The 25,989-nt window shown below is 47.6% G+C and overlaps 1 protein-coding gene across 2 annotated transcripts in view; it reads right to left on the bottom strand.

Moving 5' to 3' along the window:
- ZBTB7C (zinc finger and BTB domain containing 7C) overlaps positions 1–25,989 on the bottom strand; it is a 337,867-nt gene that overhangs the window by 309,471 nt on the left and 2,407 nt on the right. The window lies entirely within an intron of this gene.

Raw genomic sequence — 25,989 nt, forward strand, 5'->3', positions numbered from 1 at the left:
GTGCCCAACTACAACTAAAAAAAATACTTAAAAAAAGTGCAAAACATTATCCCAAGTCAGGTGATTAAGGTGAAGTGTGCAATGACAAACAGCATGGCCATGTCAGAATGGAACCTTGACACAGGGTGCTGATTAGGCACGACTCCTTAACCCCGTGATCACCTTCCCCAAAATGCATTCCCCCAGTGAAACACCAAATATATCCCAGTTGAGCAACGTTCTACAAAATACTTGACCAGGGCTCCTCAAAACCACCAAAGTCGGTAAAAACAAGGAAAGTCTGAAAAACTGTCAGAACCAAGAGGATTGAGGGAGACGTTATGACTAAACGTCAGTGGTCTCCTGGAGGGGATCCTGAAACAGGGAAGAACACCAGGGAAAACTAAGGAAATCTGAGTAACAAGTTAAATTTAGTTAATGATAATATGCCAATATTGGGTCATTTATTTTGAAAACGTATCATACTGATGTAAGTCGTTAATAACAGGAACAAGCAGATACGAAATGAGAATGCTCTGAATAATCTTCACAATGATTCTGTAAGTTGTAACTGTTTTAAAATAAATAGTCTACCTTTTTTCTTTTTTAATTCCTTTCTGGTAGTAAAAACTAGGCATGTACAGAGGATCAAGTGTTGGAATAGTTTCAGACTTCTCAATACTAGTGAAATCTAAAAGACAATAGAAAATGCCTTCAAAACTCCAATTTCTTAAGTGTGAGCTATGAGAGAAAGGGAAAAAGAGAGAGAGAAATGAGCAAACTAGAATTCTCTACCCAGCCAAACTAGCAAATATGATGGTAGAATAAAGATACCTGTGGACATTCATTTACCCCCATTTAGGATCTGCTCCGGCAATACCTGGGGATAACCGAAAGAAGAAGGAGAAGGAGAAGAGGAAGAGGAAGAGGAAGAGGAAGAAGAAGTCTTGGGATGTAGGAAATAGAAAAATTCAACACAGGAGAGAGTCAAATAATCCCAAGGATGATGATGAAAGATGATCCCAGATGACAGTTATGCACCAGGTATAGAGGTCAAGTGGTCCAGACTAGAGCACATCAGAGACACAGAGAGATTTCTCCAAAAAATCTGAACATTTTGAGAAGATATTTAAAGGACAGGTATAGATTTGGCAATTGGGTTCGTAGTTATGAAATCATAAACAAAAATAATGCAAAGATCAATTCTAGGAAAAACAGTGATTCAAGAAAGGAAGAGCATCCCAGACATGCTCATGTGAGAAAAGCATTATGTAGTTATAACAAGGTAGACACTCAATATTTATCCCACCAAAATTATAAGATGAATATGTTAGGAGGTGTGTGTGGGGGGGTAAGTGTCAATCAGCTTTTGCTAAGTTACACTGCAGTAACAAAAACGTCCCAATGGCTTACAAGAACAAAAGCTGTTTCTCACTCATGTAACTTAGAAGCACAGCTGTGGGCCAGTAGTGGCTGCACTGCATATCTTGTTCATTCTAGGATCTTGGCTGAAGGATCAGGTCCTCTTTGGGGACATCTCCATTTCGTCAGAAAAGGAAAAGAGTACCTCAACCAGATCACACAATGGCTCTTAAACTTCTGATCAGAAGTGGCACACATCCCTCCACTCACATGCCACTGACCAAGCCAATCAAACAGTCACATGTAACGTCAATTCCTCCCACAGGCATGCAAGTCCAAGGGCTGTGGAAAGAGGCGTTCTATGCGTTCACAGGCAGGGGAGGATCAACAGGAACCACAGTCCAGTTGCTGAAGGGCTGAATACTACAATGCGGGGTAGAGGGCAGGTGCAATAAAAGAACTCAACTTTCACTTCCACTAGTGGGAAACCAAACAGATCACGCCTAAAACTGAAAAATCAGGAAGTAGCCATGTGGGTTTGTTATTTAGAAATATGGACGTAAGGATCCAAATTCAGGAGCAAGAACTGAAGATGGTTCCTTCTGAAGAGGTAAATTCGGGGGTTAGAAGATTATTTTTTTCATTAGTTGATAAACTTTTTGCTAAAACTTGTTAAAAAATGACAAGTTGTGACCAAGGGGCCAAGCGGTTCTTACTGCCTCACTTCACTGTGCCATGGTTACTTTTCACTGTCTTTGATAGTGAGAGAGTACAAGAATCTCTTTAAAACAAAGAAAGCAAAACCATTGACCGAAAATAAATAAATAAATAATAAAAAAACATTGACCGCTCTATTATAACAGCACCCCTTCAAACCCCACCACCTAGCCCCACATCCTCAATAATGACACTCCTTCCTACATAAGAAAAACCTAGATTTTCCATGCTCTTTTTTTTTTACTCAATTCCATATACTCCAAGCCACAAAGAAAAAGGATGAGTAATACAGGATCTGATAACAATATAATTTAAAGCCACATGATCGACTTCAGAGGCATCAATGTTATGGCTATGGAGGAGATTCCTCTCACCAGCTAACATTTAAATTCTCTCCCCACATACAGATGAGGTTAGGACAAACTATGCTAGAAGCCCTCCAAAGAAGGAGAAAACATTTATCTAAATTTTAAAGTTAAGGAATAAAGAATAGGGAGGTTCAAATTTACCAGCAAGTAAAAATCTACCTAATATGATACAGCATAAACAGCAGATCAAGAGTTCACTTTATTATTTTCTTCCCCTCTACATTCTCAAAGTGCACCTGGCACCTTGAAGGATGTGAAAATAGGAGACAGTAAACATTTTGATCATTGCCTAATAGAAAATGCAATTGGCTCTAGCATTTTCTTCTTAACTTAGCCAGGCCACACGTGAACTTCACTGACAGGCATTTCACCACCACCGACTTCCAAAACCTGAGCAAAACTGGAGGCAACAGCATCTCCGGCTCTGACAACCAGGAATCAAATCATCAGCCTGTCAACCCTCCACTCTCCAGGCTCAAGTCAACGTAGAAGTCCCCTTCATTCATAACCCCTTATAGAATCCTCCAAAACAAAAACTGTCATGGAAAACTAATCTGATTGCAATCTTTTTTAAACCGATGGAGCTCAAGAATGGGAGAAGCCAGGCATGTGGTGCATGCCTGTAATCCCAGTGGCTGGGCTGGGGAGGCTGAGGCAGAAATATTAAAAGTTCGAAGCCAGCCTCAGCAACTTGGTGAGGCCCTAAGCAACTTAGCAAAACCCTGTCTTAAAATAGAAAATAAAAAGGGCTGGGGATGTGGCTCAGTGGTTAAGCATCCCTGGGTTCTAGGAGAACACATTGATGAATTTTTTTTCAGACATTTAGATTTTCTAAAGTTTTAAAATACATAAAGTATAGGGGAAAGAGCATGTGTAGGAATTTAGCATATTGTGTAAGCAGCAAACAGCAGAGTCTGCTCAGGGTTGTAGAGCCTGGCATATTGGAAGCCAGGCATGAAAGCGACTCATGACTGATAAAGTCTGGACTTTAAAGGTAAATATTTGAAAGGTAATTTGGAGTGGACTGGTGATGTGTCTCAGCACTGGCCTGTCATGCCTTGAGGTCCTGGGTTCCACCCCAGCCCTACAGATTCTTCATCATCATCATCATCATAACCATCATCATCATCCTGGAGGCTGAATAATTTTAGGGGTCAGAACTGGTGGGAGGGAGGGACTCCACCTGTGTCCTTACAGAGCTTTACATCACAAGATCCCCGATTAGAGCAGAAAAATGGAGCCAATGGGATGAAGTCAAAGAGAGTCTGGTGGAGGACACAGACTGGGGGACTGTTTCAATAGGGTGGTGAAGGGAGGAGGGATCGAAATAAGGAACAAAGCTGGAGCAAGGGTAAGAATGAGCCCCACCTGGGCCTGGGTGGGGCAGCAGGCATTTGCTCCATGGTCCCTCCTAGGAAGTGAGCTGGGTGAGCACAGCACAGTCTTACTACAAATTGGCCTGCACTAGGACCACCAGCCTGGTAACCCCTGCAACTCCCACCATGCTGCAAACTGGGGGCCGGAGGACGTGAGTGGCCAGGAGACAGCAAGGCGGGAAGAGGATCATTTTTGATGGGTCAGTTTTCCCCAGCTCGCTGTCACTACCCCTCATAACTGGAGTGGTTGGACTTGGTTAGAATGCGGAGACAGACCAGGAGAGATGCCCCAGGCGGCAATGTGGGGTTCAAGTCTCAGGCATGGTCCGAGGTGCGCCTCACCTCATAGCGTTATACTAGCATGTATCCACATCCTTCACTGAATGGGGCTAAGGTGACAAACTTGGAGTTGACACAAGTCACAGGGGACCTGATATTATTTTGTAGGCACTTAGCTCAGTGTTGACTTCTTTCCAGTTTGCACATCTCTTTTAGTTTGAAGTCAATTTTTTTTTGGGGGGGGGGTCTCAAGGTTTTTGTAGGTCAATGAAACCCCTAGCAGTTCCTACCCTGGCCTGTGGTGTGTGGCTATCAGGAAGCCATCGGTGACCTCTGATGTGGCTGATTGGGATCACTGGACTCAAACACCACGGTGAGGAGCTAAGGTCAGGGTTTCAGATCTCAGCCCGGCTCAGCAGTTACAGATCCCATTTGGGGGGATGACCAGAGACCAGGGAATGACGCCATATGAAGTCTACGTGCTCTTGCTAGCAGGATGTTGATAACACACCCTGTGTGAGGACAGGTCTGCCCAGAAGGCATGAACCATCAGGAGTGGGAGGCAGTGGGGCAGGGGCAGGTGTGCACAGAGAAGTAAGTGAAGCACACAAAAAGTCCCTTTAACCTCTTCCAGCTAGCAGTCCAAAAACACACAGGAAACCCTCGGTATCTGCAGAGTCGTGATTTGTGGTTTCAAACAGGCACAGCTCTGCTGGCTGCCGGCTCCTCACTCCTCGCCAACCCGCATGGTGATCCTGCAGGCAGCTAGTGTGGCGGACACATTCCTGGGACCTCAGAGCTCTTCTCAGAGTGGCCTTTTCAGCTGCCCTGATTCTCCCCCACAGACCCTCAGCTGCACTGTTTAACCCCTTATGGCGTTGTCAGTAGTCACAGGCCCCTGAACTAGGAGCAGCGATCTAACTCCCCCCTGCCTCCACCGGCCTGCAATCAGGAAGCGCTGTCCGCCTACAGGGCTGCCCACCTGCTTAACCCACTGAAGGCCCAACTCTGATCTGGGAGGCTTCCCGTCCATGCCACAGACCACCAGTGCTGTTGTGCTGGCCTCTGGAAAACCCGTCCTTCTCACCGTCTCTACCAGTTGCCAGAATCTTCAAGGCTAGATGTTTAAAGGTGGAAAGAACAGATGGGGGGGAAGCAGAGGGCAAATCCTGAGACTCCCCAGGGGAAGAACATCACCAACCCAATGTCCACTTCCTTCCATCGGCGGAAAAGGCCCTTACCCTTGCCAGTGCAGTGGGTGCCGGGTATCCAAGGCCTGATACCTGTCAAGGGGGGATTCAAACTCAGCTACAGAGGCTGGATTTACCCACAGTGAACATAGTTTCAAACCACTAATCAGCTTGTTGTGGCTTAGATAGTAGGTGTTCCCCAAAAGCTCGAATGTGAAACAATGCAAAAAGGTTTAGAGGTGAAATGACTGAGTTATGGGAGTTTTAACCTGATCAGTGCATTAATCCGCTGATAAGGATTAACTGATGGTAACTGTAGGCAGGTAGAGTGTGGCTGGAAGAGGCTGGAAGAGGTGGGTCCTTGGGGGCATGACTTGGGGTTTATATCTTGTCCTTGCTGAGCTCTCTCTCTCTCTCTCTCTCTCTCTCTCTCTCTCTCTCTCTCTCTCTCTCTCTCTCTCTCCTCCTTAGTGGCCATATCCCCCTAGCTACTTTCCTCATTCACACTCTTCCGCCATTTTGTTATGCTCACCTCAAGCCCCAAGGAATGAAACCCACCTTCCACAGACTGAGAACTCTGCAACTGTGAGCCCCAAAATAAACTTTTCCTCCTCTAAAATTATTCTTGCTGGGTCTTTCGGTCACAGTGACAAAAAAGCTGACTAAAACACAGCTGTTCTGCAAAGTCCAAGTCATAGAATGGTGGGAAATATATACAAACAACTTTGGGTGAGGGATGATGGATACAGCCTGGGTGCAGATGTGCTGGGAGAATGTCATTGGTAACCCTAATAAATCCAAGGGCTCCATGTCACCCAGTCTCTGTAAGAATGCAGGGTCCAGCAACTCACACAACTGTAAGGAAAAGTCTTACAGAATGTCATCAGATGCAGGAACCAAGTCTCCCCTGCCTCTCTGTAGCTTCAAATCTTTTTGAATCTCCCAAACCTTCATGTCCAGCCTGCAGCATCTCCATTCTCTCTCCTTTCTCAGCCCACAGCACAGTAGAAGCCCTTAGTTCCAGCAGGACAATCCGGAAAGACTTCTTAGAGTACGAGGCAGGTATGGTGAACTTCAGCAAATGAGGTGGATTTTAATAGAAGTGAAGCAAAGAATTATTCCAGATTGAGGGACTATAATGAGCACACGGGAGGGTGAAATGTCATTTCGTGTACAAGAATAGCATGGTAGCTGGGGTTGGGCTGTGCACAGATGCACAGGGAACAAGACTGGAGACGTGGTTGGAGGGTTGGCATGGAGGTCAGACGGCTGGACGCACAGGAGGGTTTTGGTAACAAGACAAAGTGTGCCAAACAGCATTCCAGGAAGACTCACGAAGTGAATTAGAGAAGAGGCCAGGGACCGATGCCCTGCATTCCCCAGCAGGCAAGGCTCCATCTTAATAGATGCTCAAAATGAACGGGGCTTTATTTCTAGCAGACAGGTGAAATGGAGACTACCAGAAAACTTGGACACCTGAAAGTTAACTGTCCCATTTTAGCATCACTCAGGCCGGCGGCCCTCTCCAGCAAGTCTCTTCCCTGAACTTGGGGAAGTTGCCCAACATGAATTTACGGGCACACCTCTTTGCCTCTATCTTCCCCTCAAGCCAAAGAAACCAGAGCTGCTATGGGCCAGGGAAAGAGGGGCCTGGCGAGAGGGCTGGGCCCCTGTCACCTGCGCGCGCGCACACACACACACACACACACACACACACACACACACAAGGGTTAACTTGATCAGAAGTGGCATCCAGCTGGCAATGGAGTATAATAAATAATGCGGTGTGGCCAAAAGCATCGTTGCCACCCTGCACGCTGCTCTAATTGGCTGTGCAGGCTCGATTGACAGAGTTGCTTCCCTCCGCCCAATCGCAATCCCAGCCACCTGTCAAAACACCTCAGTCGCCACCCTGTCCACCCCGCCTCTCTGCTGAGTATCTCCACCCCCACCTCCTGAGTATCTTCACAACCAAATGATTGTGACCACTTAATCTGAATGCTACCTGGTTTTTATTTTTTTTTTCCAATGAATATTCAAATCATTTCCCCAGTGAGGGAATATGTTTCTTGGGGTCAAAAATTGAGTCTGACATTTTCACATGGACTTTCCCACAGCACCCATGCTTATACTGGGCCTACAGAGAGGATGGAAGAAACTGTCGCTGAGTAAAGGATTGCTTTAAGACTTTGTAAAATACAGCAGTGCTGTGTCTGCCTTCTTCTTTGATAATGGGAATCCAAGAGAGACATTGGCTTCTTATTTTAAAAGCAAACTGATTTTAAAAGATCTGATTGCATTTAAACTGATAAACACTAGTACCATGGAAGTGGGAGCTGGAAAAGAGATTTGTGCAACACAGTCCATCTCACAGAAGCAGCTGGGGCCTGACTGACCTGGAATGGGGAGGGGTGAAAGGGGTCTTTAGCTGTGCACATGGGTGCTGAAGCCATGTTCTCTAACAGAGCTCAAAGGCTGTGCTCTCGCCTATTGTTTAGGGGATTAATTTGGACTCCCGCCCCCCCCCCCATACACACACACATACACACACACACACACACAGAGTCCTTATTGGGACTATGTCACTACTTCAGCTCAACCAAGTCATCAGACTTTCTAAATAATTATCCTGAAGTCTGACTGATGTGGAGGCTTCAGGCTGAGAGTAGCAGGGTAACTTCGAAGCTTCCAAAACTGCATTTTGGCACGTATTCAGAGAGTGATATTTAGAACACTTTAAGCCTTTCTGTGTGGGTATGTGTGTGTCTGGGTTATCTATGTGTATGTCTATATATAGATATATGTTGTCTGTGTGTCTAGGTGTATCTCTGCATTGTCTATGTGTTTGTGTGTATCTGTGTTGCATGTGTCTGTGTGTATGCACGTGTACGTGTGTATGTGGGTATATATGTGTGTGCGTATTTCTCTGGGTGAATTGGGGCTGTCCATGGACCTGGTGAACACTTGAAGGTCCACACCAGCCCAGATACGTGCTTGTTGATGAGCAGGTAGAAACAGTGGACCTCAGAAACAGAAAGAGGTGGATTCAATTTCCACCTCTGCTCCCCTCTAGATGCATGACCCAGAGCTGAGCCCTTTATTTTCATGACTCTCGATTTTCTTGCCTTTAAAAGGTTTTTTTGCAGAGATTAAAATAGGTATAAGCAATTATCCCAGTGTCTGGTGCAGGAAAACATCAGTCAACAGCGGTGACAGGCAGGATTTCCGTGGGGTGCTCCCTGGGGTGGACGCCCCCTCATCCTCCATCCAGGCCAGCTGAGGCCCCAACCTCAGCCTCCCTGTGACTGAAGAGTCCAGCTGAGGACACTTTCTTGTTCAGTGAGGCTCTCCCCTGGTGAAAGAATTGGATCAATATGGAAAAAAAGATAACTCAAAGCAAAAGTGATCAACCATGCTCTGTAATTCTCTGTGGAACTGTACCTGGTACAGAGGCACTTGCTACATTTTTATGAATGAATGAATGAATGAATGAACGAACGAACGAATGAACAAGCTATCTGTAATTTATCTAGAGTCCCATCTCCCCCTTAGGAGATGCCCTATTCTCACCAAGCTGGAGTCAGACAATCTCCCACAGAAAACATATTTCATGTTCTTAAAGATGCCACTGCTGATGTCATATGAAGCTATGGCCACCCACTTGAGGGGAGAAGGCTGGACCGGGACCCCTGGATGAAGGAGTCTGCTGAGTTGCCCAAGCTCTTTTCTGTTTTATTTAAAATCAATAATTATTTCTAACTACAAATGGAATAGTTGTTCACATTAGAAAAAACAAAATATGCCTAGATAGGTCAAACAAGAAAATGTCAATTTCAGTATTGTTTTAATATACATTATGTTTTCACACATAGATATATTTTTATAAAAATGGATTTATTCCAAAAAAGTGTCCTTTTTACTTAGTAATTGACATTGATCATCTTTCCAAAATATCCCACGTCTCCACAGAATTGATCTCCTTAGTCAGGAAAAGACCTTCATTTTTCAAAACAGCTTTTTAACCCCCACATAACAAAAGCAAGACATAGACAAAATCCAAACAGTATTGAAGAGGTAAGTAAAGTGAAAGCCCTGCCCTCATGCCCAGTTGGTCCCAAGAGGCAACACAACACTTAGAGCCCAATTTGGGGGATTGTTTAAAAACCGTAATCACATCTCAGGATTCACCCACATGAACCTTCCAACAGCTTCCTGGGGCGTGCAAATCCCCACCCACCAGGCCTGCCTTCTCTGCACCCACTTCCTTGCTGGGTGCTGTATTCTACCCTCACCAGGAGCCCTGGTTCTGCCCTCCCATACCTGTCTCCAGAAGAGACAACTTCTTCCTCCCTCCAGAGCCTGTGCCCTCCACGTGGGGAAACCCAGGCGCTGAGAGCCGATGATAGCAGCAACCAAGTAAGAGCCACCCAGACTCCCGAGTCCTCTTCCTGCCCGAGCCTTTGCACTTGAACCCTGTCACCTGCCCTTGCTAGGGGCTCTCACATTGGCCTTCACGTGCTCCAGGGCCCAAATGCTCAAGGACACAAGGCTTGGGCAAGAAAGCTGCTGAGCCACGGCAGACACAGGGGCTGCGACTCTTCCTCTGCGAACAACTCACTGTGTAACTAAAAACCCCCAAGTTTCCCTTCCTCGACCATTAAATAAAGCGAGTGGACTGGAGCTTCAGATCCCTCTTTATTCAGTTCCAGAAATAAAACGATGGCCTCTGGGTGACCACCAGCAGGTGACAGCAGGACCCCTAGAACAGAATTGGTCATTGAAGAAACACCCTCTCAGCAAGATGCTGCCCAGAGATGTCTCCCAATCTCTGTCCTCCCAAAAAACCCCACATGGTGAGAACTGCCACCCTCAGAGAGAAAAATGGGGCCTGGGAATCTGAAGGAACCACGGCTGGTAAGTGGCATGGCCAGGACGTAAAGCCCAGGCAGTGTGACTCTCGGAACCTCCTCTGTGCTCTAAGTGCATCTTGGGTTGTTGCTAAGCGAGTCAGTCGGTGACATTTTGTATAGAATAATAAAACTATTAAATCACCCAGACGTGACTTAATGAACTCACAAGTTCACAGAAATAGTACAGAAGCAGGATCTGCTCCTCAGCCTTTATCTGTCACTGCTTCATGTACCCTCCTTTCTATAGCAGTGATTCTCAAACTAGAGAGTTCCAGGGAACCTTCCGAGGCGGCTTGTTCTACTACAGATCTCCGGTGCACCCTAAGAGTTTCTGATCCGGGCAGTTTGGGTAGGATGAGGCCCCATCGTGGGCATCTCTCCTAAGTCCCAGGAGACGCTGAGGTTGCTGGTCTAGGGTGGGCCCTGCTTGGAGGGAGCCACTGCTATAAAACCCTCTGGCTGCCTGGCTTCCCTGCCTGGAGAGGCTCGGGGTGCGTAGCCAGCTCCTTTCCGTGCTAAACCCGCTCAGCCTGCCAGTGGCCGGGCTGTGACCGCCTTGGTGCTTCTCTGCTCAGGGTCTGCCGCCTACCTCCCTTTCTCCTCTGCGGCTCTCAGTTCAAGGGAGAGCTTGGCTTTCTGCCCCATGAGTTGGCTTTCTGCTCCACACCAGCTGGCAAAGGCTGAAAGGAAGGACGTCTAAGCAGGCACTCCAGGGGGACGAATTCCCTGGGACAGTCCCTGGACGCAGAGGGCAAGCCTGTCCCCCTTTCAAAGCACAAGACCCTCCCTTTCCACCATTTATGAGAAGGTCAAATACATACATGCATCTACATACAATCGGTTTCTTTACTAACTTTTTAGAAAAAAATTTTGAATTCTTATAGATGAAATGCCCTTTTTTACCCTAAAATATGGTCTTTTATAGAACCTTTTTTTTTTTCAAAACAACACACTGGCACACCCCCATAGAATGCAGAAGAGGATTTAAAACAGAAGTCCAGGTGCAAGCTATGGCTGTATTTCTCTGTGTGGCCTAATTCCGTGCTTGGAGTGACCAGGTATAATCAAAGGATTGCTACTTTTGGAATGAAGGCCTAAGTTAGGAGGTCTTCCTCTTGAACTCTACTCCTTTCAGGGTTGCAAAATGAGAGAACTGGTAAAAACCAGACCACAATAGCACAGTGTCCCCAGTGAGAAGACTTCAAGGAGCAAAAGATAGCTCTGGAGCTGAGCCAGGGTGCTGGTACACCAGAAACCCGTAAAGGAGATGAACGGGTCTTGGTGACCTCCTCGTCACCCTTCTGCTCTCTTCCTCCGTTGCCTGCATCAGGTGGTCCCAGCAGGGAAATGCAGCCAGAAGGCCACTCCACCACCTGGAAAGTCGGGAGGCCAAGGTCTGGTCTCCACTCACCTGCGGACCAGTGAGCGTGCTCCTGGCCCCTCACCTCAGCTCCAGGGATAATACTTGGTTCTGTGGACACAGAGGGAACTGGCCTGGTGACTGAAGAAGTCACTTCAGCAAAATCTGTGAGAACCGGAAAGGGCTGGGGCCAAATGTGCCAATGAATACGCTTCTGATGTGACAATACCTCGGAACTTGCAACTTGATAATGACTGGGGAAGAACTGGTATTGCCCAAGCACTGAGGAGCCCCTTATTCCCCGCTAGGATGGGGGGGAATAAGACCAGAGGGGCCCTGCTCAGAGGGTGGCTGCCCCTCTCTGGCTTCCTTCTGCAGGGAAGGGTGAACCGGGGTGTGTGCCCACACAGGCATGGGACAAAAGGATTCCTTTCTCTTTCTTCCACAGTCCCTGTTCACTAATACCCTCTCTCTCTCTCTGATGATGTATATACATAAATATATTAATGTTGGAATTATGTACCTAAAGCAAAGTCTGTGGCATGTAAATTATACTTCAATAAAGCTATTAAAATATTTAAAATGCTTTTATAAATGTAAAAAAAAATGTCCTTTGATTCTTCTCTAATGAAGTTCTGAATCGAAACGGAAGGTAAGTTTGGTCGGGACACCTTTAAAATGATCACACACACACACACACACACACACACACACACACACACGACTAATGCAAATGCCCCTAATTAAAAATAAAACACAAAGAGCAGAAGCTAAGAGAGGCACCAGGACAATCACAACCAACCCGACGTCAGTAACCTCAGACACGTGAACCAGGAACCTCTTGAACAGCTAGGAAATGGTGTTCTTCCCAGTCCAGGAACCAGAACTCTCCCAGATGCCAGGAGAGGTGCAGAGCTGCCAATCTGCAGGGAGCTCTTCAACCTGCACACTTTCTGATTGAGAATCATTGAACAAAGCAGACCACAAAAAAAAAAAAAAAAAAGGTGCCACTGGTGTCCCTCCCCAGCCCTGGCCTGTCTCCAGTCCCAGCAGTCCCCAGGTTGGCAAGGCCACAGTGGATTTCTGCAGCATTGCCATCAAACTTGAAAAGTCCTATAGGCCAGCTATTTAATTCTTGCTACACTGAAATAGGGTAGAATAGACTTCAACTTGGCATCCTTTTTTCCCTGAACTTCAAAAAGAAAACCTCCACGTGATGGTTTTTAAAATTCAGGTGCCTTGTACCTGCAAAGCCTTAAAAAAAAAAGTCTCAGAAGTTTCTTCTCTTCCTGCTGCTCTATTTTGTTTGGTCAAATCAAGTGCTGCCAATGGCAAATGCTCTAATGACTGATTAGAGAGTGAGGCGTGGGTAGCTGGATTTTTCTGGTGATTTTAGCTTGAAAGAGCAATTTCTGAAGAGCTCTCTGCCTCGTCACGGAACTCAGTGAAGCCAGAGACCAGCACATGACTCAGGCTGGGGGTGGGGGTTAGGGTGAGGGTGGGAGGCCAGGGAGGCCAACCAGGGAAGGTCACATGCAGATTCAGCGGGTTCATTTATTTTGATGAATCTTTTCTTTTTAATGAACCGTAATAAGACCATACTACGTTTTGCCGTGCGTATGATATATTTTGGAAAGGTAATGAAGTCTGGGGATAGGCAATCCAGCTCAGTTCCCAGCTATTCAATCTTTGCTTAGAAATAGGTATTGCCCAAGCACTGAGCAGCCCCTCAGTGTGTGTGTTTGTGTGTGTGTGTAAAAATTATGGGGCTGGCACATTAGCAAGGACAAAAATTAGCTAGGTTCTACTACTATATTGAGATTTAGAACATCAGAGTACAGTGACTACATTTTTCGTGGAGATCTTTACAGCTATTTGGAGTTATGAACCCATAATATGCAAATGCATGGGGCTAAGAAATACACATTCTTGGCAGAGACTGAAGATGTTATAATGTGTGCTGTAAACGACGACGCGTATGTGTATAAAATCAGAGCGCACATACTAACTGGTCGATTATCCCCTCTAAAACCACGCATAAATTCTCCTGACAGGAATTGGAATTTTGCACACATCCCAAGAACGCACAGACTCTTAATGTGCTGTATGTGTGTGAAGGATGGAGTATAAAAATCAACCAAAGGGTCACTAAGCTAAGTAAAGGAGCTTTCTGATTCCCGAGCGTGACAACAAAGGGTTCCAGGGCTACATTTTCCTCCTGAGCATAATAATTATAAAATTAGGAGTAGTCGATAATATTTATTGAGTTCTGGGCTCCATGACAATCACTGTGCTGGGTGCTTTCCATCCATGATGCCATTAAAGCTAGAGGATGTGCGTGCGTGGGGTCGGGGGGTAGGAGGTGGAAGTGAGTCTGTATGCATGTGTGCGTGTGTGCATGTGTGCGTGTGTTTTCTATTCAAAGACTTTAACGCCCTGGCCAATGACTACTTTCCCAGGAAATGTCACACTTTGCAATGGTGAAATTGTCAGTTTGTCCATGCGATAGCATGAAAGAGAATTCAGTCCCCAGGTAACCGGTGGCAGGGGGCAGAATACCAGCACAATGATGTATCCTTTTGAAGGGGGACTACTTCAGGCCGGGAGTCCAAATCCAGGTAATTGTCATTTCTCAGCAAAGAACTGAAAATTAGGGAGCTGTAGCCCAGAAGCTGAGAGGAGGTAACTAATGCCCAAAATAGAATGTTGCTGAGTCAGGTCCTCGCAGACACAGGGGCTTGGGAAATGGGAGGGAAGGAAATGAAAAGCCTTTAGTTAAACAATAGCTTTTAATGACTTCCGCACATAGGTGACTCTGCAAGGTGGCTGAACCGGGTGCATCAGAACCTCAAGGAATGAGGAATTCCTGGCAGAGCCACGGAGGAAGCACAGGGCAGGATTTCGTTTTCTATCCTGTAAGCAGAAATGTTGCTTTACCAAATAATTCACTTTTACAACCTCTCTCTGCATCTCTACCCACTGTGGCAATGCAGTCGAGGATACATCTCAGGACTCCAGGTAGACAAAGGCCAGCACATGCTTACCTCTCTTCCAGTGGCTAGAAAGGACAGGACCTGGGATTTTGCCCTCTGCCTTCTCATCTGTACTGCCCAGCTCGTGAGCAAGATTTCTGTGTTCTTGGAAACTTGCTGAAATCTGAATCAGAAGATGATTTGCAAAGTGGGCACAAGCACATCTACCATCAGAGCTAACCCAGACATAGGAAGCATTTTCCTTGCTCTTCATAAACATTCTGCAAGGCTCAAGGCAAGGAGTCTGAGATGAGCTTAACTTCATCAGGTGAAATTCCGATCTGCCACCTGCTATTCTTTCATTAAGGCACAGACTCTCAAGTGCTAGAGACAGTCGGAAAACTAACAGGCAGGATTTTCTGTGTAAATGGTTTGTATTTATTTGTAAGTTAGAACTAGGGCAGAGAAACCGTGAGATTACAAAGATGGATATAAATCCACTGGAGGAAGCTTATGCAAACTGGGGCCTTGGAGTGGGGTCCTTGGGTCTCTTCACCACATCTCACAGCCCGATCCCGACACAGGATTTACTAGCCCTCAAATCATTTCCTGTGACCTGTCCACTCACCACCCCATACAGAGCAGATACAATGAAAGAGAAATTTTTTTTAAAGAGAGAGAGAGAGAGAATTTTTTAATATTTATTTTTTAGTTTTCAGCGGACACAACATCTTTGTTTGTATGTGGTGCTGAGGATTGAACCCGGGCCGCACGCATGCCAGGAGAGTGTGCTACCATTTGAGCCACATCCCCAGCCCCAAAAGAGAAATTTTATCCTCCACCGTGGGACACAACAATAGTCTATAGCACGTCATGTGGCCCTCAAAGAAGGACAAAAATAGAACGATCCATCTGCAGAATTATAAAATATGCATAAATGCACATTTATGTAAAGACCTCTGGGAGGCCTTTACACCTAAATGCAGTGACCTGGTGTGGGGTTTGTTTTTGTGTTTGTTTGTTTGTTTGTTTGTTTTTGTTTCTGGGGATTGAACCCAGGGTTTCACACATACAAGGCAGGTACTCCATCCCCAGCCCAGGACCTGGTATTTCTTTGTGCTGGTAGTTGCATTTTTACAACAGTACTTAAGTGGCTCCAAAAGCAATTTCCTAAAATGCCATATGAAAGAGATATTGGCCAATGAATAAAAATCCTACTTGTTTGGTGCTAGACTGAAATACATGCGCTTACTACCTGGTATCAAGTGGATGGTCTCTTCCTAAATTCTCACCATTGAAGGCTGAAATTGAAACTACTACGCCTCTCTTGACACATATCAGCACCAAGCTCATGGAGGTAAAGATGTTGGAAGTGAACTGGACAGTGGGCACCAGCCTGAGAGGTCCAAGCTACTGCAATTACTTCCCCAAGTCCGACCCCTTAACCAAATGCATTTCCCCCACCTGCTTCCTACACATTCTTACAGCTGAGGGGTGCTTCCTCGCTAAGCTTGGCCCATGTCATGATGGTCCTACAACCACTCCTTTGCCCAGGCAGGGTCCTTCCACCCTGAGCACTCTCTGGAGTGAGGTGGAATAAATATGGTCTCTGGAATCAGAGCGCTGTCATTTCCTGGCAGGTGGTACCACCTCAAGCAAATTAACTTAAACATCCCAAGCCTCAGCTCTTCATCCACTAAATGGGAATAATCACGTGGATTTGAGAGTTGCCATGAGGATTATTGGATGCCACACCCGGGAAGTGCCTGTCCGGCCCAGTTGCTCATAACATGTTCTCATCCTCCTACCCGCTCCCTTCCGGAGGGTCATCTCCAGCCTCTCATCTGCCCACTCGAGCACACTCAGGACAGGAGAGCACACACTGCTCTTTCCCTAGCTCTCCAGCCTCCCAAGCCCCACTGCACCACGCAGCCCTCCAGCACGAGGCCTGCACATGCCCTGTGTGGATCACCATCTTCCAAGCAATTTTTGGTTCCTTGACGGCAAGACCATGTCTTGGGCTTCTCCTGACCCTGTGAGGAACCCCGCCCATGACAGAAGACCCCATGGGACCCCCAGTGCACCCTGTGCTCCCTGGGAGATCCCTGCTTTCCTACCTGCACACACACAAAGCAGCAAAGATTCTTAGTGACCAGACAGTGTCCAGGGCCATCGGCTACTCTTCAGCAACTGGAGCCCTCACCTTGAAGCCCACTGAGGTCTGTCCACTTTCTTGGCCTGGGGGCTGCTTCAGGATGCATGCTGAGCCCCCAAGAGGGCAGGCTTCCAGGACTGTGTTCATGGGAGGCAGATCTCTCAGCACAAGAGGGGGGCAAGGAGCAGCATACACCCAGGGACAAGTGCTGGAACCTCCAGACCAGGCAGGGACATGTGCCTTCTTTGATCCAGCCAGGGTCACCTCTCTGTGATGACCACCCCCCCAACCCCGTCACTGGGCTGCTCCCCCATGACTGCCCATAGTGCAAAGGGATTGCCCTGAGGATTGGCCCTGCTCTGAACTCTGAAACCAGCCCTGATTCCCAGGGATAAAGAGGGTTTCGAAGGTCCTCAAGGTCAGAAGGCACACACCAAGGACAGATAGAGTCCTCCTAGCTGAGCTGGGGCCCCACAGGAGGACCCTACAGAAGGGCAGTGACCTTGAGAGGCAGCTGAGGGGGAACAAGGGCACAAGCTGTGGTCAGTAAACAGCCAACCAGCCCAGGGCCCTCCCTGGCACCCTGCACCCCACCTCCAATTCAAGTGGCCCAGCACTGCCCCTGGGGACTTCCCTTTTCCTTCACTGGGATTGCACCCAAGTGAACCCCCCTTCCCCAGAATGAAGTGTCTGTCCTTCGCTCCTATCAGAGTGGCCATCTGAGACCCTCGCCCCAAAGTGTGAGCGCTACCCTGCAAGCCCTTTTCTCTTTTGCATCCACCTCCACCCAGCACATAGTAGGAGCTCAAGAAACACTGGGTTAATGAGTCAAGGTTGACTGTATGATTTTTTTTTTCTAGGAAGATCATCTGAAAGTTGTTTATTGTACTCTTAATCCTTAAACAACTAAGCAATTTTTTTCCTTGAAGCGAATAATAACTCAGAGAACTTATTCCTGGAGTGCTAAAAATTTGCCTGTATTCAGAAAAATCAAGGATTGCTTTCATTAAAAAAATCACTGAGTACTGCAGCAACAAAAGACTGGAAACAACCAAAATATTCATGCATAAAGGCAGTCAAATAGTCAAGGTAAAACAGGCAGATCGTAGGTATCTCCAAGATACATTAAGTAGAAAGTGGGCCAGGTACAGTGGCATATGCCTGTAATCCCAGCAACTCAAGAGGCTGAGGCAGGAGGATCGCGAGTTCAAAGCCAGCCTCAGCAAAAGTGAGGCGCTAAGCAACTCAGTGAGACCCTGTCTCTAAATAAAATACAAAGTAGGGCAGGGAATGTGGCTCAGTGGTTGAGTGACCCTGAGTTCAATCCCCAGTACCTCCCCCCTAAAAAAGTATAAAGTGGAATAAAATGTGTATGATGTGTATGTTCTGCTTCCACTTGGTAAAAAATTAGGAATACGCACACTCATGTCCACAGCACATATACATGTTTTATTGTGTTCTCGTCAAATGTCTTCAAGCCAAAGAAACCATCGGTGGCCTTGGGTAAGAGAACTCACAGCAGTGAGAAAAAGAAAGATGTTTCACTTTAAGTACCCTTTTGTACCTTTTGAATTTTAAACCCTGGAAGTGTTGACCTATTCGAAAAAATTAAATTAAAAATTCAAAGCAAACAATGTGAGGGAAAGTAATAAAAAAATCTAGTTTAGGAAAACATGAAAGAGAAATCCTCATTTAAAAACAGTTCAAGGCAGACTGTTGAGTCATCTGTGAACCAGGAAGGAGACAAAGCCCAGGAGCACACCCCAGGAAGGCAGGGGGCTGCCCGGGGCCTGGCATTTCTGCCCGCTGCCTCCGAGGGTGACCTTTGAAAGCGGTGTGGCCCCTCTGAGCCTCAGTTTCCTCATCTGGGGACAGTAGTCCAAGCCTGGCCCTTAGAGCACTAAGGCCCCTTTCCTGTTTGGGAGGTGGGGTCCCCAGGTGGACACAGCCAAGTACTTGGTGACAATGTGACTTGAAAAGGATGCATCTTAAAAAGGAGGGACAGTTTCCTTCCCCCTCTAGAAGGCTGTGGTGGGGAGATAAAACCCAATTCCCTGCTCATCAGAGCGCAGGAAAACCAGCGCCTGTGACTTCAGTTGCTGAAAATACACGGGGACACGCCCTTCCCTCCACACACACCTGCTGCCCTGTCCCTCCCTCTTCCCACATCCTCTCTGGACAGGCCCAGTGCCCATTTATGACAGAGCTGAAAAAGTTCCTTTTTGGTGCTAATATTTCCTGTAGGGCCCCTCCTGTCTTTTATAGCTGCCAGTCGAAGCCCTCTGAGATGGCCAGGGACAAGAGGAAGCTCCAGGGCTTGAACACAATGAAAACCTGTCACCGTTTTAAAGTCACAACGCTCCTGCTCCATCTCCAAAGCACACCTCACAAAAGGCGGTTCCACGGTGACGCCTGGACGCTGACCATTCTCGGAGAGGCTTACTGTAGGAACTGTCCAGACACGACTCTGAAACCATCTGCTTTAAAACGGGAGCCCAGGTCCTCTCTGCCGCCCAAGCTCCGCTCCACACCCCACCTGCACCCTCTGCATGTTAGCAGGTGGCTAAGGTGCCTTTCCACGTCTTCCTCTCAGGAAGGAGAGAGCACCAGAGCACAAATGGCTCTTAGAGAGAACACGACCTCAGGCCACAGACAGGAAACTGGGGCCTTTCGTAGAATGGAATGGCTGCCCGGAAATAAACCTATACCCACTGCTGGGCTAGGACAAAAGGCAGCTCTCACAGTCCTTTAATTCCTCCCAAATTGGCTTACAATTAATACATTCCCTCCAGGGGTGGACAGCTGCTTTTTCCTGGCAATGCACTGTCCCCCCCAAGCAGCCCCAGCCCTCTCAACCTGTGCCCCAGGCTCCCCCTGATGTCCACTATGGCCACCACTACCTCAGGGTCCTACTAAGCACTTGAAATGTGACGAGGGTCCCACATTGACATTACAATATTTTCAATAAGATATATTACTAAAATTCATTTTATCCAATCTCTTTTTTTTTCACTCTTTTAAAATATGGCTACTAGAAAAAATTATGAAGAGGGCTCACTGGCATTCCTACTAGGCCACACTGCTCTAGATCTCATCCAGCCCCTAATCAGCTGAACGGACCTGGCCACTCCTGTCTCCATGGGCAGACATCCTCTATTCTAAAGGCCATTCGGTGCCCAGGAGAAGTACCATGCTCTCATCAGTGACCTTTCTATTAAGCTCCTAATTTCAATAAATGTGCTCCCTCCATACAAAGTGGGGAAGGGAGGGGCCCCGGCACCCCATGGGAGATGTCAATTCCACCTACAGGCGTCCCGTTGTTCCCAAAGACATCGTCCATATAGACTGGGTTTTTATCCCTGAAACCGGAGCAGCTTGGGAAGAAGGAGTCAGCAAAGTCCTAGCTTTTTTTGGTACCAATTCTCAGTGTTTTATTCTCCCTTTTCCTTGGATTCAGGAATAAAAATCGATAAAATGCATGAGTAACAGTGGCTTCCACGCAGGGATCCCTTGATCTTTATCTAAGTGACTTCTGTGTGCTAGTTCATCTCGTTCCCTCGCCACCCTACCAAGTAGGTATCATTGCCACCACGCAGACAAGGAAGCCTGGGCTGAAAGGGAAAGTGAGCGAGCCAAGGAGTCAAGTCTGGGAGTTCATCCTCACTCGCCAGACCTCACCGGCCCTTGTCAGCCTCAGTTTCCCCACATGGTACCTGCCTTTAGGCAAAAGGTGCCTCACAGTCCCAAGGAGCCACCCTCTGCTGGGATCAAAGGTACCAGTTTGAAGAGTCTTTTGCCAGTCCCTGGCTTGGGCTGCACAGGCTCAGTCCTGTGAAATCCGTCCCTGCCCATCCCCTGCCCGGGTTCCTCTACTTGCCTCCAGGACACCAAGTGCTGCTACTATCCCCTTCTACCAAGCTCCCGCCTGAGCCTCACCTCCTCGGAAAGCCACTGAAATCAGTCAGTGCCTTGTTTCTGGGGTGGGCCTCCCTGGGGTGGGCCTCCCTGGGGTGGGCCTCCCTGCACTGCCCTTTTTGCTCTTCTTCCTGCCTTTTGAGCCCTGGAGCCTTGGGACCCACCTCCAGCCAAGCACCCTCTCAAAGGAGACCCTGACATCCCTTAGCTGAATCAGGAACAGCTCTGTGTTTTATTCATTCAGCAAAGTAGTCCCCAAGTCCCTACTATGCGCCAGACACTCTTCCAGGTCCTAGAACAAGGCAGCAAAGAGAAAAAGTACCCGGACTCCTGAAGAAATGAGGGCTTTCCACAACAGTGATATCCTCAAACCCATAATGGAAGGACACAGTTCCTACTTCTACAGTTTCTCCTGTTGTTAATGGGGACCAATCTTTTTTATATATATAATGGATAAATAAAGTATGGTGCATGCTTGAAGGGATGCTACACAAACATGTTTCCAAAGAACATGAAGACATCCTTCAGTATGGTAGAGGACACTTGCAACACCATGGGCTCCTGGTCCATAATGTGATGGTGCAGAGGTTAGCAGGAAGAAGCACTTCCCCCAGGGCAAACACAGTGTGCTAGGGAACAGGGAAGGACAATGGTTTTCCTTGAAGCATCAAAGGTAAAGCTATCTGGAATCTTACTATTGGATCAGGAGACTTGACATCTTCTTTCAGAATCAGTGATTCACAGTGGGAATTCGAGTGTCAGGTCCCAAGGGAAAGGAAACCTCAGGTTAGTGGAAGGCTGCATGGGTTTTAAAAGTTTGGGGAAACAATGTCTATTGCCAGTCATATTTCATATTTATGTTTCTATGTGTTAATGAGCATAGGAACAAAAAAAGACTGGAAGGAAATACCCCAAAACCGAGGTGTTAAAGCCGTTTTTCATTTTAATTGTATACTTTTCCATATTTTCTAAATTTTCTATCATGACTCTTATTCCCTTTACAATCAGAAAATAAGCAGTAAACTGAATGCTAATAGTTTTTTAATTTCCTCATGAATCTGTTTTTATGGGCACTGTTTCAGTGGGGTTTGGAAATCATCAGGGTGTGAAGCGCGAATGAAATTCCCTGCTCCTGCAGGGCTGAGCGTGCCCCTTGGCCCTGGAGAGGAACCCTCCCTGCAGCCATGCTGGCAGACAGCTGCCCACAGCTGTTCGGAGGAGGCTGCCAATGAATGGCGCTGGTGGAAAAACACAACATTCCTGACTCTCCAAGGATGGCATTATGCTTGGAACTCTTGCCCACCAAAGAAGTAAATAAACAGAGTGAGAGCGAGAGCAAGAGAGTGAGAGAGAGAAGGAGAGAGTGAGAGAGAAAGAGCGCACACACACCAGCCTAACAAGCGAGGAGAACTTCAGCCCTGGAGGTGGGTCAGCCTGCAGAGCTCCTGAGCACATCCTATATCATCTGACAGACAGACAACCCCTGCACCAAGCCAGCCTTGACTGGGGCCTTTCTGGGCTGTGCCCCTTGAATGCCACCTCCCTTCCTGCCATGCATCAGGATGGACACACACACACACACACACACACACACACACACACACACTTTAATTGTGCCTCAAGGCCAAAGAGACCCAGAGGGCAAGGCCCTGGCTGCCTCTTCTTCACACAGCCTAGAGCAGTGATTAGCATCTCCACTCACCAGCTATTTACTCTGCCAGGGGCCAGCCACCACTCCAGGGTTGAGGGAATAACAGGGAGCAAAACCAACAAGGCCCCTGCCCTCAGGGAGCTTACAGTCCAGTGGGGAGTCAGGCAATAGCAAGAGGAGAACCCAGATACATCCCAGATGGCACTGGGAGCTGTGAGGAATAGAGTGCAAATGATGTTTCCGTGGAGACCTAACTGACCAGGAGAGGCCAGCTGGGAGGATCTGAGGGAAGGGCAATTGGGGCAGAGAACAGGCACACCAGACACACAGGAGCTCTGTGGCATTCAGAAGTGCTCAGAAACAACAAGGGGTAGGGTGGGGCAGGGGACTGCAGGGAGGCCAGAGGGGCAGGCAGAGGCCAGATCGGGAGTGGTCACAGAGAACCACAGAAGACAGTGGCCTGATCTGCTTTCCAAAAGGCACCTCCCTCTGCCTGCCCCCATGTGAGCCTGGGCTGGACACAGAGAGAGCTTTTAGCTGTTGGATCCATGCTGGGTGCTCCTGGCACTCCTGGTAGAAGCCTGGCCCAAGGGCTCTCACAATGCCTGTGAAACCCTCTCTCCTCATGCACACTGCCATCACATCCTTGCCCTCCAGACACCGGCCAGTGTCACAGAGCACAGCCAATGGCAACCAAGACGCCAATCAGACTGCTCTCCACCCGTATACCGATGTTCAACCTATGACCTTGGGTCAGCAAACACTTTGTGCCCAGGCCTTGTGCTGGACACTGGGCACATGGAAAGGAGCAGCACATGAGCCCTGCCCTGAAAAGCATGAGCACATGTGCCTGTGCCAAACTTGCCAGGCCACCCCTGTCCATGCTGCCCATCCCTGACTCCTCCTTGACATTCAGGGCCTCTGACTTAAGTCTTCTCCCCAGGTGAAACCCTGAAATGGTTGTGATGGGCAAATCAATTCTCACCAAGAGGTGCAGGTAAGACCAGCTCAGAGGTGGGCTTGATCCACCCAGCCCCACATCTCTTTGGGGGGAGGGGATTCGGTCTCAGGAATGAAGTTGTGGCCAGCACCATGCAGACAAAGGAGGACTTGGGTACTGGTTTAAAGAGTGGGTGAGCAAGGAGGACCATTGGGACTGGCCTGGGGAGGGCTGGGGAAGATGTGAGTCCTCAACCCTCCTCCGCCAGCCCTGCACAGAAGGGCCTCAGCTTTCTGTCAGGGGGAAGCCACATCTAATCTGCCACTTTCAGAATCTCCTGCATAAAATTCATTGTTGTCATTATTCAGAAAAGCCAACTACTCTTTCTTTAGCAGGTTCTCAGTTCTGCCCTAGAGAAATTCACTGTGCAGAGGGGGCAGTGCTGGAGAAAAGGTGCCCAGGCTGGCTCTAGGAAACCCTGGCGTCCTAAATTCCCCAGGCCTGCAGACGTCCCAAGAAACCCTGAGGGCTCACTCCACACAGGTGGGGGCTCACTGAAATATGGTGGGTATTTTTCCAGTAGAACATCATCCCAGAGAGAAGTCAGTGCTGCAAATGGTTCCAGACCCTTGAGTCTCTTCTTCCCAGGAGGGGAGGAGGGGATATAAATAGCCTGGACTCCTTCAGCCCTACACAGGCACGGATCCCACACCCCCGCCCCAGCCTCAGCCAGCTGGTCCCTCTGCACCCAAGTTCCCACAGTCTGCTAGGAGAGGGAGGACAACTGCCCACACCCGGTGGGGGTGGGGGGAAATGCCCTGATGACTGGTCTTTGGCCTTCAATGAAGTACAACTGTAACCCCACCTCTCCATGCCCCTCTGTAACTGCAGTGCTGGAAAGGGACAAGGGTCCAGAAACATAACTAGGGAGTCTCTTACATCCTGGTGAACCCAGGAAGCCAAAAGTGCATACTCGAAGTATGTTAATGCAGTGGGAGGAGTTATAGGAAGGACACTGTTCTGTCACTGTGCCTCGGTTTCTCCATCTGTAAGATGAACACATAGCTGAACTATCTAGCTCATGGGGATGCAAAGAAAGTGAATGATGCTGGCAAAATGTAACACTATGTTATTATTAGGATGCCAAATCTTGGTTTCTTCTACAGGAGTCCTCAGCATAGCTATGGGGACATGGATTCTAATCTATTCAAGAAAGCAAAAGAATTATACTCAGTGGCACTGCATTAGCCTTGAATTCTTGATACTGCATGTCCTTGAAATCAATAAAACTTTCAAAATGTTCTCTCTTACAAGTCATCGCTGACTAATACAGATTGACACACACCACACCCAGACCTATTTTGATTTAATAAGGTTCTGCCAGACCATACATAACATTATAGACTGAAGGCTAAGCACTGCACTAGACCATTTTGGATTGAGGGGTAAAAGCTCTCTTAACCATTCTGTTTATTATTCTATTCCTTCCTGGCCCCTCCCTATACACACTGGTAAGAAACAAGTGGCTAAAATCTAAGGGGCCAACTCGCAGCTCTTTTTAATTAAGACACTTTGTTTGCTCAATAAAATACAGAGTAAAAAACATTTACTGAAAACCAACTCATTGATGCTTAATAGCTGTGTCAAATACTCATAACAACATTAATTCCAACACCCCCAGATAATTGCTCATCTTTCTCATTTGGTATCCACAACAGCACAGTATTTGTGTCCAAGTGTAATTGATCCGAAATTGGGCTCCCTTTCAAAAATATCTGTAAAACCTAATTACCAGGAAAACAGAGTTCTGGCATCCTATAGAAGTGGGTGCTTCCGTGAGACAAGCTGCAAGCCATCTCGGCTAATCAAGCCACATTATCTTCCCAAAGGAGTCTGAGGAATTTGGGGTAATGAGGGAGCAGGAAAAGTTGGGATAGTGTCAGACTGGACTCTGCAGTGATATCCGGATTTTGTTAAGCTTAGGACCAGGGAGGGGAAATATACCCCATTAGCTGGTGAGCAGAGATTTAGAAAACACAGATAATAAGCCCACCATGGGCCTGGGGTCTGGGGGTGGCATTTCTGATCTCAGGCCCTACAAGGTCTTGTGAAGGGACTCTCTTCACCCTGACCTGATACTGATATCACCTCTAGGGCTCCTGGCCTCTTACCACTGTGCAGGTCAATTTCCTTCCTTAGGCATAAGGTTGCTCATTTGTACAATGTGTTCTCCTCATAACTAGGGACTTTTTCAGTCCCCAAATTCTCTGAGCAAAGAGCACCCTTTCTGCTTAGGTACTCGTGGGGGAGGGGTATAGGGAGTGGGCACCCGACCAAGGAGAATGAAGGACCAAGTGTTTCTAGCTCTCACGCAGTTTTGTACCTACTTGCAACACCCAGGTATCAGACCTGCTCTGGGAATAATGATTTCTTTCAGCCCAGGATGGACCTACCGGGGTGGTTCTACCTCTGCTGCCCTGGATTAGTCAACCCCGCCAATGAGGAATGGGGCCAAGCCACCGGACCTCAAAACCTCTCTCCCAAAGCTAGAAGTCTTAAAAGACTTCCTCTTTTAAGGGGTCTTCTCTTCCCAGGCCACCCCTCTTTTAGTCCCAGAAGCCTCAGAAACTCCAACCCTAGCTTTTGCCAACGGTTCAACCAGGATCGCTGGGCAGACAGAACACTCCGCTGACCCCCAGCTCCCCTCGCCCTGCGCCATAGTTGCTGAGGCTTGGGTACCAGCCTCCATAGCTCTATAGATTTCAACCGTAAAGGAGCTGCCACTTCGCTTTTCTTTGGCTCCTTCCTGGCCTTC

Source organism: Spermophilus citellus, assembly GCF_964194105.1.
Source record: "Spermophilus citellus genome assembly, chromosome: 12".
NCBI classification, from domain to species: domain Eukaryota; kingdom Metazoa; phylum Chordata; class Mammalia; order Rodentia; family Sciuridae; genus Spermophilus; species Spermophilus citellus.